General features: G+C 30.8%; 1 long non-coding RNA gene across 1 annotated transcript in view; it reads left to right on the top strand.

The window, feature by feature from the left end:
* The first annotated feature begins 8,015 nt into the window (after positions 1–8,015).
* The window catches only part of LOC145298354 (uncharacterized), an 81,155-nt gene continuing 73,577 nt past the window's right edge, over positions 8,016–15,593 (top strand). The window contains exon 1 of the long non-coding RNA XR_013870639.1: positions 8,016–8,150. This is a non-coding gene — a long non-coding RNA (uncharacterized LOC145298354). The remainder of the gene's footprint in view (positions 8,151–15,593) is intronic.

Raw genomic sequence — 15,593 nt, 5'->3', positions numbered from 1 at the left:
TATAATAGAAAAAAAAAATTACTGGTTTTGTTGGATTCAAGTGGTTCCCCCCCCTCCAGTTTAAGAGATAGCAGGTCACGTGGTAATATACAAAATGGCTAGCGTAAATATAAAGATCGGTTTTTTTATCGACGAATATTTTGAAAGCTGAATTTTTTTTTATTCCTGTACATTTTTTCCTGATATTTTTCGTTAAAACTCTTGTATAAATACTATTTTTAACCAGTTAAATACGTTGGAGACATTGTCATGGAGTTTAATAATCTCTAGAACAAAGCAGAAGAGAAATTACAAAAGTATCGGTAAAACAAAGTGTTTGTTTACATTTGTTCGCCATTACTGGATGTTGACGTCACGTCACGTGACATGACTAAGCGTTTTTGGATTATGTAATATTAACATTAAAATGACAGGTTTTTTGGGGGGCCCCCCTAGGAGAGAAATGATCAGTTCACCCCCTTTTAATGGTCCGTTTGGTGTGGAATTTCGATATTTGTCATGCGGGTGATCAAGGTTCAATATGATACATAATTTGTCAACTTTGGTTGTGTCTGTCAAAAGTTTGAGCTGACGTCACGTCACGTGACACGTATTGAATAACGTTAAAATGACAGGTTTTTTGGGGGGCCCCCCTAGGAGAAAAACGATCAGTTGACCCCTTTCTACTGGTCCGTTTGACGTGAAATTTCGATATTTGTCATCCGGGTGATCAAGGTGCAATATGATACCAAATTTGTCAACTCTGGTTCCGTCTTTCAAAAGTTTTAGCGTTACAAACAAACATACATACATACATACATACATACATACACACCGATTTTTGCCTTTTATATATATAGATTACCTGTCAACTCTCATTATGCACCGTTCATGATTTCCACTCAATTGAACACACACGACTGTTTACTACATTTGGCATTTATAGGTGTTAAAGATGAAATTAGAAAATATATATTTTATGCTTATGAGTTTTGCCAATTAAAATTTTGTGGCAGAAATTGGGTGATTACCAAGTAATTTTATTTTGGTAAAATTCTTAAATTATTTCAATGTTTATTATAATTTCTTATTAGTGACTTGTTATCATCAAAATCCGCCCCAAAGAGTGTCCTTTCTTTTATTAGGTATCAGAATAGGTATCCAGATTTCTACTTCTATACAAATGTGATATTGTAGTACAGTAAATGTCAAATTGTTTTTCAAGTATTAGTTTGTAACGTTTGTACTGACTTCATCAGATGTCATGTAAGGAACTGAATTCTATTTAAGACTTTATCTGAAGTGTTTTTATTTTGGTAGATCATGTGTGATTACACTGTAGTAATTGCGCTGATAGCATGTTAACTACAAATGACAAAAGATAAATCAATTTCTGATTCAGCTACACAATATAAACTAAAGGAAATCAAATTTGCAAAATAAAAGAAAAATGTAGTTATGGGTTAGTTTGGAGTTAGAATAAAAAGCCAACAAAACAGTTAGTTTATATTGTGTAGACTGTTTAATTAACTTTGTTCATTTCTGATAGTATTGAGAGTGGTCAATGAAAATCTTAATTTCTGACAAAATACTGTAATTTTCTTGGATACCCATTCGTAAAAAGTACCTTTTTTGTGAAAAAAAAAAACACTCCCCAGATCACCTTCACCACCTAAAACACAAAAACAAAAATATCTTTATTCTTCAAATATTGTGGTTGACTGGAGGACGGGCTGAGCACTCCCAAAAAAATAGGAGCCGGGGAACTTCTCCTCCCAGAAAGGGGGCCCGGGAAGGCTTCCCTGTCCCCATATTTTTTTTTTTTTTGTGTAAGGTTGATCTCTTTCGGAATGGAGTAAGCAGAACCGACAGGGGGGGGGTCAATCAACCATACAAAAGGATATCTATCTCTTAGTTGAAAGAGGGAAGGTCTCCCTGTCCTCCCATACCCCTTCTGAGAGAAGTTTCCCCAGTTCTCAGCTTTGGGGTGGGGGTAGGAGGGCTTAGCCCGCCCTCAAGGCAAATAGTCTGACTGTCTGCCTTATATAAAAAGGCGATTTTAGCTGGTCAGGTGGTATGACCTGCATTGACTATTTTTCCTCCACCTGTTGACCTTCCTTAATATTTATTTTTAATAATAAACACATTTTATTTTAATATTAATATTTATTTGTAATAATAAACACATTTTATTCTACTTTAAATATTAATATTTATTTTTAATAATAAAAACAATTTTATTTGAATATTAATATGTATTTTTAATAATAAACTCATTTTTATTTTAATAATTATTTTTAATACTAACTCATTTTATTATTGTAAATGTTAATATTTATTTTTAATAATTATTGTTATTTAATAATAATATCTTCTATTTTTTTACTGTTTATGTCTAACTTTTATCGACTTTTTCTTTTTTAATAGCATATTCTTTAAATGAATAGAAAAATAATTTCCCAAATTTTAGACCCCGGTTATTTGGCTGATAGTCGATAAAAATGATTAAAAGAGAGATTCATGAACATTAACGTTGTCATATAAAAAGAAAATGCTAATAAGAAGTGTTTTTAATCAATGTAACATATTTATTCAACTCTGTCATATATTTGTTTGATGACAACTTTTTCGAATCTGTGTACAGTAAAAACGATATACTTACATAGGATTTTGAAAGCATTTAAACTGTCGAAGAGTTTTATTATAAATAAAAGAGTTTAGTTTGTTGAACTTAATGGACTTTTTTGTTGTATCTATTAACTGTTTATTCTTTTTATCAAATAAAAAGAGAATTTTTATATTGACATGTGATGGACTGAGAAAATGCTAATAAGAAGTGTTTTTAATCAATGTAACATATTTATTCAACTCTGTCATATATTTGTTTGATGACAACTTTTTCGAATCTGTGTACAGTAAAAACGATATACTTACATAGGATTTTGAAAGCATTTAAACTGTCGAAGAGTTTTATTATAAATAAAAGAGTTTAGTTTGTTGAACTTAATGGACTTTTTTGTTGTATCTATTAACTGTTTATTCTTTTTATCAAACAAAAAGAGAATTTTTATATTGACATGTGATGGACTGAGAAAATGCTAATAAGAAGTGTTTTTAATCAATGTAACATATTTATTCAACTCTGTCATATATTTGTTTGATGACAACTTTTTCGAATCTGTGTACAGTAAAAACGATATACTTACATAGGATTTTGAAAGCATTTAAACTGTCGAAGAGTTTTATTATAAATAAAAGAGTTTAGTTTGTTGAACTTAATGGACTTTTTTGTTGTATCTATTAACTGTTTATTCTTTTTATCAAACAAAAAGAGAATTTTTATATTGACATGTGATGGACTGTTTTTCTAACATCGAAATTTTAAAATTAGTTTTATTTAAAAAAAAAAAAAACTCGCCATTAGTGGACGGTCAAAAGACAAATATATAACAAATAAATGTTAGGAAAGGCAAGATAAGTTACTTTTCTATCCAACTGGATATATTTTTTGTGTTTTTATTCAATGTAACATATTTATTCAGCTCGAAAAACATACAGTGTTTACCGATGTATTCGAAAAATGCCACCAGTTGTTTACATAGCCATTTGCCGGAAGTGACGGTTTTTTTTTATATAAGTTTTATTCAAACAGGCTTTAAGTTCAAATTAATGGACTTTTTTTTGTATTTATTAACTGTTTTATTCTTTATGGACTCTTTTTCGAACATCGAAATTTTAAAACTTTTTTTTGTATTTATTAACTGTTTTATTCTTTATGGACTCTTTTTCGAACATCGAAATTTTAAAACTTTTATTTGTATTTATTAACTGTTTTATTCTTTATGGACTCTTTTTCGAACATCGAAATTTTAAAATTAGTTTTATTTAAAAAAAAAAAAAAAGACGGTGTTGTTTTTTTAATTGAATTCTACACTTTTTCAACAAACTGTTACAGACATAATGGACTGTTTGTCAAACATCGAAATTTTAAAAATAAAGTTTTTAGTTTTATTTAAAAAAAAAAAAAAAGACGGTGTTGTTTTTTTAATTGAATTCTACACTTTTTCAACAAACTGTTAGACATAATGGACTACCCCCAAAAAAAAACTGCGAATAAAATATATAAAACTCGTAATTTCTGTTTTTAAAGTGGGTTGTTTATTTTCCTTATGAAATATACTTCCAAAATAAACTATTACAGTCGTTTAAAACATAATAGAAGTATTATTTTTTATTTTTTAAAAACAATGTTTACAAAATGTCTAAGCGCGTTTCTTCCGGCCGGCTGCGAATATCATAAATAAATAACTGTTGCCAGAATTTATCGCATTTTTATTTTTTAATAGCATTTTCTTAAAACGAATAGAAAAATAATTTCCCATGAAAAAAAAAAAAGAAAATGCTATTAAATATAATAAAAATTACTGAGATAAAAATATAAAAAATACGTACGTAACATCAAAAACACACCGACTGGTTTTAAAGAGAAAGTGGGTGTAGAGAGAGAGAGAGAGAGAGAGAGAGAGAGAGAGAGAGGGAGGGAAGAGAATATATATTTATTCAACTCTGTCATATATTTGTTTGATGACAACTTTTTCGAATCTGTGTACAGTAAAAACGATATACTTACATAGGATTTTGAAAGCATTTAAACTGTCGAAGAGTTTTATTATAAATAAAAGAGTTTAGTTTGTTGAACTTAATGGACTTTTTTGTTGTATCTATTAACTGTTTATTCTTTTTATCAAACAAAAAGAGAATTTTTATATTGACATGTGATGGACTGAGAAAATGCTAATAAGAAGTGTTTTTAATCAATGTAACATATTTATTCAACTCTGTCATATATTTGTTTGATGACAACTTTTTCGAATCTGTGTACAGTAAAAACGATATACTTACATAGGATTTTGAAAGCATTTAAACTGTCGAAGAGTTTTATTATAAATAAAAGAGTTTAGTTTGTTGAACTTAATGGACTTTTTTGTTGTATCTATTAACTGTTTATTCTTTTTATCAAACAAAAAGAGAATTTTTATATTGACATGTGATGGACTGAGAAAATGCTAATAAGAAGTGTTTTTAATCAATGTAACATATTTATTCAACTCTGTCATATATTTGTTTGATGACAACTTTTTCGAATCTGTGTACAGTAAAAACGATATACTTACATAGGATTTTGAAAGCATTTAAACTGTCGAAGAGTTTTATTATAAATAAAAGAGTTTAGTTTGTTGAACTTAATGGACTTTTTTGTTGTATCTATTAACTGTTTATTCTTTTTATCAAACAAAAAGAGAATTTTTATATTGACATGTGATGGACTGTTTTTCTAACATCGAAATTTTAAAATTAGTTTTATTTAAAAAAAAAAAAAAACTCGCCATTAGTGGACGGTCAAAAGACAAATATATAACAAATAAATGTTAGGAAAGGCAAGATAAGTTACTTTTCTATCCAACTGGATATATTTTTTGTGTTTTTATTCAATGTAACATATTTATTCAGCTCGAAAAACATACATTTTTTTACGTATGAATTACATTGGATCATTCAAGAATTACGTAATAAAAAGCATTACAATGACAGTTTTTTTTGGGACCCCCTTGGAGATAACTGATACGTTTACCCCTTTCTCCTCGTCCGTTTGACGTGAAATTTCGATATTTGTCATCCGGGACACGGGGCTTCGATATGATACCAAATTTATCAAGTCTGGTTGTGTCTTTCAAAAGTTTTAGCGTTACATACAAACATACAAACTCACAGACATTTGGGATTTATATATATAGATGAACAAAAATCATTTGTTCATATTATAAGCTCTATTTCCTTTTCGGTTTTATTGAGCTTTTACATCTGGCTGAGTTTATTTTACTTGTAAATATTAACTCTTTAATATTTATAATATATTTTAAGTTTACCATTTTGATTACCTTGGTAAACTTATTGTAATTTTTATTATATATATATATATATATATATATATATATATATATATATATATATATATATATATATATATATATATATATATATACCAACAATCATGTAATTTCTAAGTATCTTCTCTTTATTGTTGTACCGGTGTATGAAAACGTGAGAGATTCTCTTAGACATTTTGGCCCACCGTGTCAGGCGGGTCGATCATTGCGAATTATTTGCTCATCACTGACATGAGATCAGTTCTACGAAAATAGATGTGCCTAAAATATCAATGAATATACCATGTTGGAGGATCACGGACGAGCACGAACGTTGCGAGAAGCTTATTTATATGTTGAATACACACGGGAAGAATATCCGTTCCTACACGAGTTCATGTTATCTTAGTACAGACTTTAGCAATATAAATTGATATTTATTTATTCAATGCTCGGTCGAAAATACGCGTAAATATATTTTAATTCATGAAAATTTCGTATTCATTATTGCAGAGTCAATTCTATATTGAATATTATATTGTACCTAATATATAGTAGTGATTTCAAAAGATTTAAAAAAAAAATGACTTCGATGCCATAAATTAAAATTGAAACAAAAACATTTAGCGCTCTAGTACGTTCCCTACCGTAAGAGTTATCGGCAGATGAATAATTATAAATATTATATAATAATAAATACGAAACTAAAATATCATATTTAAGCGTATTTTACAATTTAGCTACGCTGGGCGCTCAGTAGTATACATTTAGTTTTATATAATAATCAATATTGAATTAGCTCTAAAATATCAAACTTAGGTAAATAAAGATATAAAGATATATTATTTAAACGTATTTTACGACCGAGTCTGCTAGTATATATATATATATATATATATATATATATATATATATATATATATATATATATATATATATATATATAGGTAGTTGCCTGTCTAGCCGCACTGATAAGCTGTGAAACAGCGAAACAGTACTGTAAACACTTGTAAACGTTTTTTTTTTTTAATTTTTTAATTTTTTATTTCCATACTTTGTGGACCAGGCGCGTACGAAGACCCCACACTTTTAATGAATCATCATTATGCCAGATCAAACATACCCATTCCTGTGTCTCGATACATCTTCTATCATTATATGTGATCAGTTTTCTATAATAGTCAACCATATAGGAGCCTATTCGTGACCAGACACACAGACAGACGTTCAGCTTTATATATATATATATATATATATATATATATATATATATATATATATATATATATATATATATATATATATATATATGATAACCACACCCACTAGTGTTTAATTCTTTGGGGAATTATTAGTGTAGTGTGTCAGGATTACCGTTGGTCTGGAAATGTGAACTCGGCTACGAAGCCATCTCTAACACCATCAGCAAGTAACAAACTGCTCGGCCAACGTTAACCGCGCGAAATACAGTTGAAATTAACATTTATATAAAGCGTAAATGTCAAGACGGCCGAGAGTGATCTTATGACTATAGCATCATAATCTGCACACGTGAGCTTAAGTGATCGACTTATTTCATTTCAACGTAAGCTGCTCGACAATAAGAACAGAGTTCTTACAGGGGCTGACATAAATATATGGCGTTATAACAGATAACGTCATTACTGATGACGTTATATACCACGTATACTGTTTCGACCTGGTCATGCCGGCTATGTACAACTAGTATATATATATATATATATATATATATATATATATATATATATATATATATATATATATGGAGAGTAAATATACAAGAACGAAATAGAGACACGTGATGCATTTGTTTGATTATTCACTCCCCCTTATCCTCCAGCAAGTCCCTGTCCACTTCACCATAAACGCCTTTTGTCACGTACCTACCTTGCTTCTATAAAAGTCATCGACCATCATGACATGTCTCATACACACACACACACACACACACACACACACACACACACACACACACACACACACACACACACACACACACACATATATATATATATATATATATATATATATATATATATATATATATATATATATATATATATATATACTCCGATCATGGATCAGCAACTCAGACAACTGACAGCGTTTCTATTAGGAGACGAGTAAAAACATTACCAGGAGATTTGCGTACGATTACCTTTAACATGAGAAAAAAAAAACTGTTCACATGAACGTTCTCGTTCGATGGCAAGAAAATTAAAAGTAAGTTTAATCTTTATTCTTAATTCGTTTCTGCGTGTTCCTAATTCTCTTGCCATGCCTTATTGCTTGTTCGTTTGTTAGTTACTTTATAGAATTTAGTTAAACTCAACAAACTTTCACAAAACTGTAGAACCACCAGCCTTGGCTCAAAGCAGTCTCCATTGAATGATGCTTTGGTTTGGTTCTTCCTTTTTAGGCCAAACTCACATTTTCCATGTTGTTTAATAACAAACACGCACGACTTATTGTAAACGATTCATCTATTGTCCTTTTTCGTTTTATTTACGGCATATAAACTGTGCAAAGCACGTAGGTTATCTTCCCTTGGCTGAGAAGTTAGTTGCAACATAGAGACACAATGCTAAGATTAATGCACGAACTTCCTTCCTTCGTGTAGTATCTGTTCTGATGCTACACTTAATTTGTCCTTAGTCAATGGAGGGGAAACCCTTTATACGAATGCAATTTTTATTTTGGTCTATTGCCAGAATGCCCCTTTTTGGGGAGCTGATTTTCACTCACATTAAAAACGACCTTGTGTGACATTTTGCTTTCGTGGGGAAGCAAATAAATATTTATTTCTTTTTTAATGTACGAGCTTCCAAAGAATTGCCAGCAATTGAACCACGTTAGATAGTGAGAGAAGCAGATGGTATGTGTTATTACAGGGCATCTTGTTTCCATGAAAAAGCTGCACTCGAACAATACACAGCTAAGTACATTATATGCCATTTTAAACTTGGACAAACATATACCGATTTCAATCACCTTGCAACAATACGTAAACTTGTTTTATTTTACTAGCAGTTCAGTGCAGCTGTGCCCGGGCCCTATGTAATGTTCATAACTTTATGTGCATATATATATATATATATAGTCTTTGAAGTTTTTAACCTTTAAAACTATACAAAAAATATTTTGTATTATTCGTTAGAAAACCATCTAGTCAGTAAGTCATTTAATCACCTGCAAGCATTGCATCAACTCGCTCTCGAATTTACTATAATACTAATAATTTATTTTTCAAGGGATCATCAGCTGTTTACCATGAAACACTGTTTCGGGGATTTAAAAACAAAACAGTATATTACATCATGGCTCCCCAGCAGTGTTAATCAAACACCACCACCCTTAATCTTAGGAAGAAGACATGTTACAAACATTTGATCCAATTTCCTATTCTTAATTGCAATTACTTACCTTTTCATACTATAAAAATGAATTTCTTACCTGTGCGATTCATCAATTTCCACATTTAAAATGAATGCATTTTTTTTATTTTTTTATTTACCAGTCTTGTATTTATAAGATTAGGATTAATCCATTTAACTAATTATCACCCCCACTATGATTAGTATTTAGTATATTTACATTCTTATTTAAAATTAGATATATAAAGGTTAAAAATATTTTTACATATATACATTTTTTTTTTTTAATATAAATTTATTATATGTAATTATAAATACATTTTATGCATTGCTAATATAGTTTTGGATTTTCTTTATTAATATAGTCTGGTTTATCTTAAACGATTCAAAAGCATCAGGATAACAAACAATTGCTTTATTTAACTGTTTAAATATTTTATTTTTATCCCCACCTTGTTTTATCATCCTTATTACTAAACTAGAAACTAGTGGTATAAAGTCTGTTAGTTTTAAAGTAACGCGAGCTATTCTCAAAAACTCTGACATAATGGTTCCATAAAACATAAAAACAGGGCAGGTGCTATCTTTATGGGGCATATGTACTATTTTAAAGGGGAAAACGTTTCTTTTATCAAATGTTTTATAAAGAAAAATCCCATCCTCAATTTTTATATCTAAATCCAGAAATGTAGCCTGTTGTCCTCTATGTTCACAATTCAATTTTAATTCGTTTGGATATATAAGATGTTTATTTTTTTCGAATTCATCATTATCGTTTATACATATAAGGTCATCTATAAATCTCCTACATCCATGAAAGTTATATGTTTTAGATATATCTGTTTTTAATAGTGATGACATATATATATATACTCGAGTCTATGTAAATACATACATATATATATATTTATATATATATATATATATATATATATATATATATATATATATATATATATATATTAAAAAGTTTGACTCATGTCCAGATAACCTACAACTAAAATTTCAAGTGTTTAGACCCAAAATTGGCGAAGGAGTTTGGTAGAGTCGACAAAGGTCAATTTTGACCTCTTGGCAGCCTAATTTTCGCCCAAAAACTGATCAAAAAGTTTGCTGCATGTCTGAATACTCTTTATGTAAAATTTCAAATGTTTAGACCCTATATTGGCTAAGTAGTTTGCTAGATACCGCAAAGGTAAAATATTTTGAACTTTGTCCCCTTGGCAGCCATATTTTCGGCCAAAAACCGATTAAAAAGCTTGCCCTATGGAGAATACACTTTATTTAAAATTTCAAATATTTAGACCAAAAATTGGCTGAGTAATTTGATAGAGACCGGAGTGGTCAAAATTTTTTAAACTTTGACCCCAATTTTGACCCCTTAACATTTATTCTTTTGGGCTCATATCACATTAAAAAGTTTGATCCATGTCCAAGTAACCTACACTTAACATTCTAGACTCAAAATTGGCGGAGGAGTTTGGTAGTTTTCAAAGGTCAAATCTTGACAGCCAAATTTCTGGCCGAAAACCGATTAAAAAGATTTTCCAAATCTCACTACCCCTTATCTTAAATCTCGAGTGTGTAGACGGAAAATTGACGGAGTAATTTGGTAGGGAAATGTACACACACACACACACACACAGACAATTTCACTTTCGTAGATATATAGATTATTATTAGATTTATTAAATTGAATTAAATCAATCAATAAATATAAACATGAAAATGTTTGTAGTAATAGCGAATATACTAAATAAAGAAACCTTATGTGTAACCCTCATCTTTGCTTTACAACTGATCTGTTCCCACATCCAGTTCAGTTTTACGATATTTTAATGTTTTTTTTTCTTTTTTAACGACATTCTTTGATCCCTTTCCTTTTGAAAAAGAGACGTATTCTCGAAATATTAAGACCTCCACCACCCCGGTTATATCAAACAGTAAGTTCATGTTTATTGATCTGTACTATGATTATCGTGAAAAATAAATGGATAGAAGATAAAAATAAAAACAAGTAAAACCTTCTTTCGTTTGTCCATTTTTATTCAAACGTCACACCGATACAACAACCGGTTCCCTGCATTGTTATAGCCTTCTTATACTCTTGCATATCTTTTTTTTTTTTTAATTTTAATTTTCTGAAACAAAAGTATTTTGAAAAAGTAAAATTTTTGATTGTAGTGTAGTCCTTGGCTTTGGTAGAGGAAAAAAATACTAAGTAACAATTGTGACGTAAAACATAAACAAAGTTTTATAAAAGTGAAATTAAGAAAAACGAAATTTTATAACAAAACAATTTTAAAAGTTATTTTCTATATGAATAAAACAGATAGATGTATGCGCGTGTGTGTGTGTGTGTGTGTGTGTGTGTGTGTGTGTGTGTGTGTGAAAATACTTAACCGATAAACTCTTAAACTACTGGTCATATAACACTGTAATTGACAGGAAACAGTAATCATACACCAAGGATGGTTTATAACGAATGAAATCTTTGTTTGGATGGATGAATAACACGTACAGAAATATGTTGACAAGTTGAAATGCAAAATGTTCATTTCAACTTGCCGACATATTTCTATTACTTTTGCGCATGCGCAAATTTATTCATTGCTTCAAATGGTTTTATTTTAAGTCTTTCTTATTTATCTGTCGATAGTACAAACAGTAGGGAACGCGGCCAGACCGTTAAATGTTTTGACTTCAATTCTAGCTAATGGCACCCAAAACATTTTTTTTTTTTTAGTATTTTGAAATCAGTACTATATATTAGGTACAACATAATAATCAATAGAGAATACGAAATTTAATGAATTAAAATATATTTAAGGCCGGGCGCCCCACCTCACCCGCTAGCTTAAGTAGAATTTAAAAATAAAACGTTAACAATGTTTTTTATTGTTTTTTTTTTTCGAAGCTTAATTATAATATCGAAAATGTTAATTGTTATATTTCTGTAAAATTAATATTTATTTATAAAAGATACCGGGCTGCAGTGTCAAAGATAACTTTGTGACTGGGTTCGAATCCTTCGCCCGGCAGTGATTATCACTTCCTTCACTGATGATTGCGTAAGCATGAAACACTAGTGTTTGTAGGTAAGAAAAATGAATACTTGCTATTTGCTTACTTGCATCTCCTCTTTCGTTCAGACCGTTCTTTATTCGCTACTTTTGTGTGACGGAACGGATTTATATTTACTTACATACAAATAAATGTCCATATGCCTTTATTACAAAGTATAGAATGTAACTATTACAACTGCATACCTATACCTATATTATAAGATAATTTATGGCTTTTAGATTTTAGTATTTACATGATCCGAGGTTAAATATATCCGTGCCTAGCAATCTACACAAAGACGTTTATGTTTCATTCCCAAAAGTAAATCAAATGAAAGATTGGTTAAGTAACAACTTTTATAGTTTAACCAGCAGGCCGCCCGGCATTGGGTGCCATCAGCTAGAATCGAAATCGAAACACTTAACTCTCTAACGGTATTCGCAACCATCTGAATTTAACGACACATGCATACCAAAACGCGGCAAACTAACGCAGTTAAATGCATAAATGAAATCATTTTTAATTTTTGAAATCGGTACTATATATTAGGTACAATATAATATTCAATAGAGAATTGACTCTGTAATAATCAATACGAAATTTGCATGAATTAAAATATATTTTAAACGTATTTTATGACTGAGCAAGGCCGGGCAAAGTCAGGTACCCCTCTCCCGCATCCATCCCTGCTCGTCTATAATAAAAATGTTTATATTTGACGAACTATACTTTTCATGATTTAACAAGTTGTTAAATAAAAATTGGTTACTCTTTATGGACAGATATTTTAATTCTTTTTTTTTTTTATATACATTTGTCCACACATTGTGAAAGATTAGACTTAACATCGATTTTTTTTTGTGTGGCCGATAAAATGGTGGCGTGGTCCTTGACCTTTTTAGAGGTCATCCTAAAGCATCTTTCTATATAGCCAAGGACAACACCGACATTTATATGAATTGGGGTTTAAAAGTTATGTTTTATCAAATGAAGAAATTAATGGATATGTAAGTGGAATATACATGCGAAAAAGCTCTACCTTCGAATGTTCCGGAGGCTTTGACGCCAAGCAGCGTTCTCGGTTCGAGTGGCATCTCAGTGGAATCAGCTACCCGATGAGGTCATAAACCAGCCCACACTACAGGGTTTCAAGGCGGCCTTGGACAGACGTTGGTCGGTCCTTTACGGGTTTTCCCCATGTATAGTTTCTCTGTGTACATAGACCTCTAAATTCTCACTGACCTTTTCTTTTGTACGGTTTTTTTCTTTGCCAATTAAATGAATGAATGATTATTAAATGGAAAATAGATGAAACATTCAAATAATAGAAAAGTCATTAACAAACAAGTGAAGCATGCATGGTCCCCTGTGAGTGAACACTGAACGAGGCATAAAAAAATAACTAAGTTTAGCATCTGTACCCCCCATTTAGTTCCAAAGTCCCCAGGGGACGTCAAATCCTGGGGCAAATGATCAAACAGTGCAGTTTTAGGCCTAAACATATGTAAATTTGAGTTCTGCACCATGCAAAAAAAAAAAAAAAGAAATGACAAAGTTCATCATTTGCCCCCACCACCCCCATCATTTAGCCCCCAAAGTCCCCCAAATCCTTAACATATTTAAATTTGAGTTCAGCACTATGCAAAACTGCTAAATAGACATACAAAGAAAATTTTGGACAAATATGACAAAATGGTCCAAAAAAAAACGGAGTGTTTTTATTAGCTCTAAAAGAGCCTCTGGGGCACACCCAAGAGTTATCGCAAAGTATAGACAAACAAAATTATATAGAAATCAATTAGTTACAACTTTTCAGAAAGTTTTATAAAAATCCAAGGCATCAATTTTTTTTTTCATAAGCACAAAAGTGTAAAGTTCAGCCATTTTAACCCGAAAGGCACCCCGGGGGGTGAGGGCAACCAGAGTTTTCCCGGAAAATCCATTCTGTTACTTTTTACGCATCATGTTTAATGTTTGTGCAAAATTTCAAAAAATGCCAAGACGTAGTTATTGAGAAAAGTGCAGACAGACGAACGGACGAACGGACGAACGGACAAGGGTGAATTTACAGGTTCACCCTCCTTTTGTCGGGGGACCAAAAATCGCCATGTAAAACATAAACACTGTTTGGTAAAAGTTAAATTAAGAAAAAAAAAAAGTTATGAAATAACATTTATACGAGAATAGCAATAATATCAAAGTTATTTTCTATAATAAAAAATGTTCGTTGTAAATAACTTCCCAGCTGACTCCAACATGGTCGTTTCAAGTCTAATGTAAATAAATTATTGTTAAACCATCACCATCATTACCAATCTTTATGGTATTTTTTCACCGTCCACCTAATAGTAATAGTTTTTTTAACCCTTTTCCTCGAGAGGCCTTTGCCATTTTTTTTTTTTTTTTTTTTTTTTTTTGCCAATAAATTTGATTTGATTAAATTTAATTATTTATCGATATTAAAAATTTTGGAAAAATAGTCCTAAATCCTTGGTTTAACTTATTTGCTAGAGAGACGATGAAAGATGACGTCATTGAAAATCTCGTAATTGTTAATGGTATTGCTGAGTAGTCCAACCTACTTCGTTGCTGTACAGTGGCCGAAAAGTGGGAAAATATCCATTATGTAAAAGCTGGAGAAAGATACCAACTGTCGCAAAACATTCGGAAAATCATACCCCAAAATGAAATGTAAAATTGCTATTTTAAAACGTAAAGTACAACCTCCTATTATTTTTTAATCCAAAAGACTGAAGAATTACGAAGACGGGAGTGGTACTATTAAAACGAGCGACCTTTTATGCTCCAGAATTTATTTTTCTGCATAGTCATCACCATTATCAATGCACTTTTGCCAGCCATGAACGATGGCTGTCCATGAGCACCCGGAGCGCCATACGAAAGAGCTATAAAAACGGGAGTGCTACCAATGAAACGAGCGACTATTTGTGCTCGAGAATATATTTTTCTACAGCCACCACATTCTCAACGCAATTTTGCCAGGAATTTAATTACGCATGTCTGCTTCTGACAGCAGTTGTTTTCTTAGAGTCTCACGCCGTCGATATCTGCAACATAGAGATGAAACATTCAGCACATCAATGCATAAGTTAAGTCAGCATAACAATTCTTTTTGTAATCTCTTCTGATTCATTCGGGAGGAATAAAAAAATAGGGGGGGATTACTTTTGGAACGTTGCTCGTATGTTCGCGTATTTTTAATTGC

Source organism: Euprymna scolopes, chromosome 2 (genome assembly GCF_053919585.1).
Source record: "Euprymna scolopes isolate OS-2025 chromosome 2, ASM5391958v1, whole genome shotgun sequence".
In the NCBI taxonomy this organism is placed as follows: Eukaryota; Metazoa; Mollusca; class Cephalopoda; order Sepiida; family Sepiolidae; genus Euprymna; species Euprymna scolopes.
Note: the sequence above shows the minus strand (reverse complement) of the source record. Positions and strands in the feature narration are given on the sequence as shown.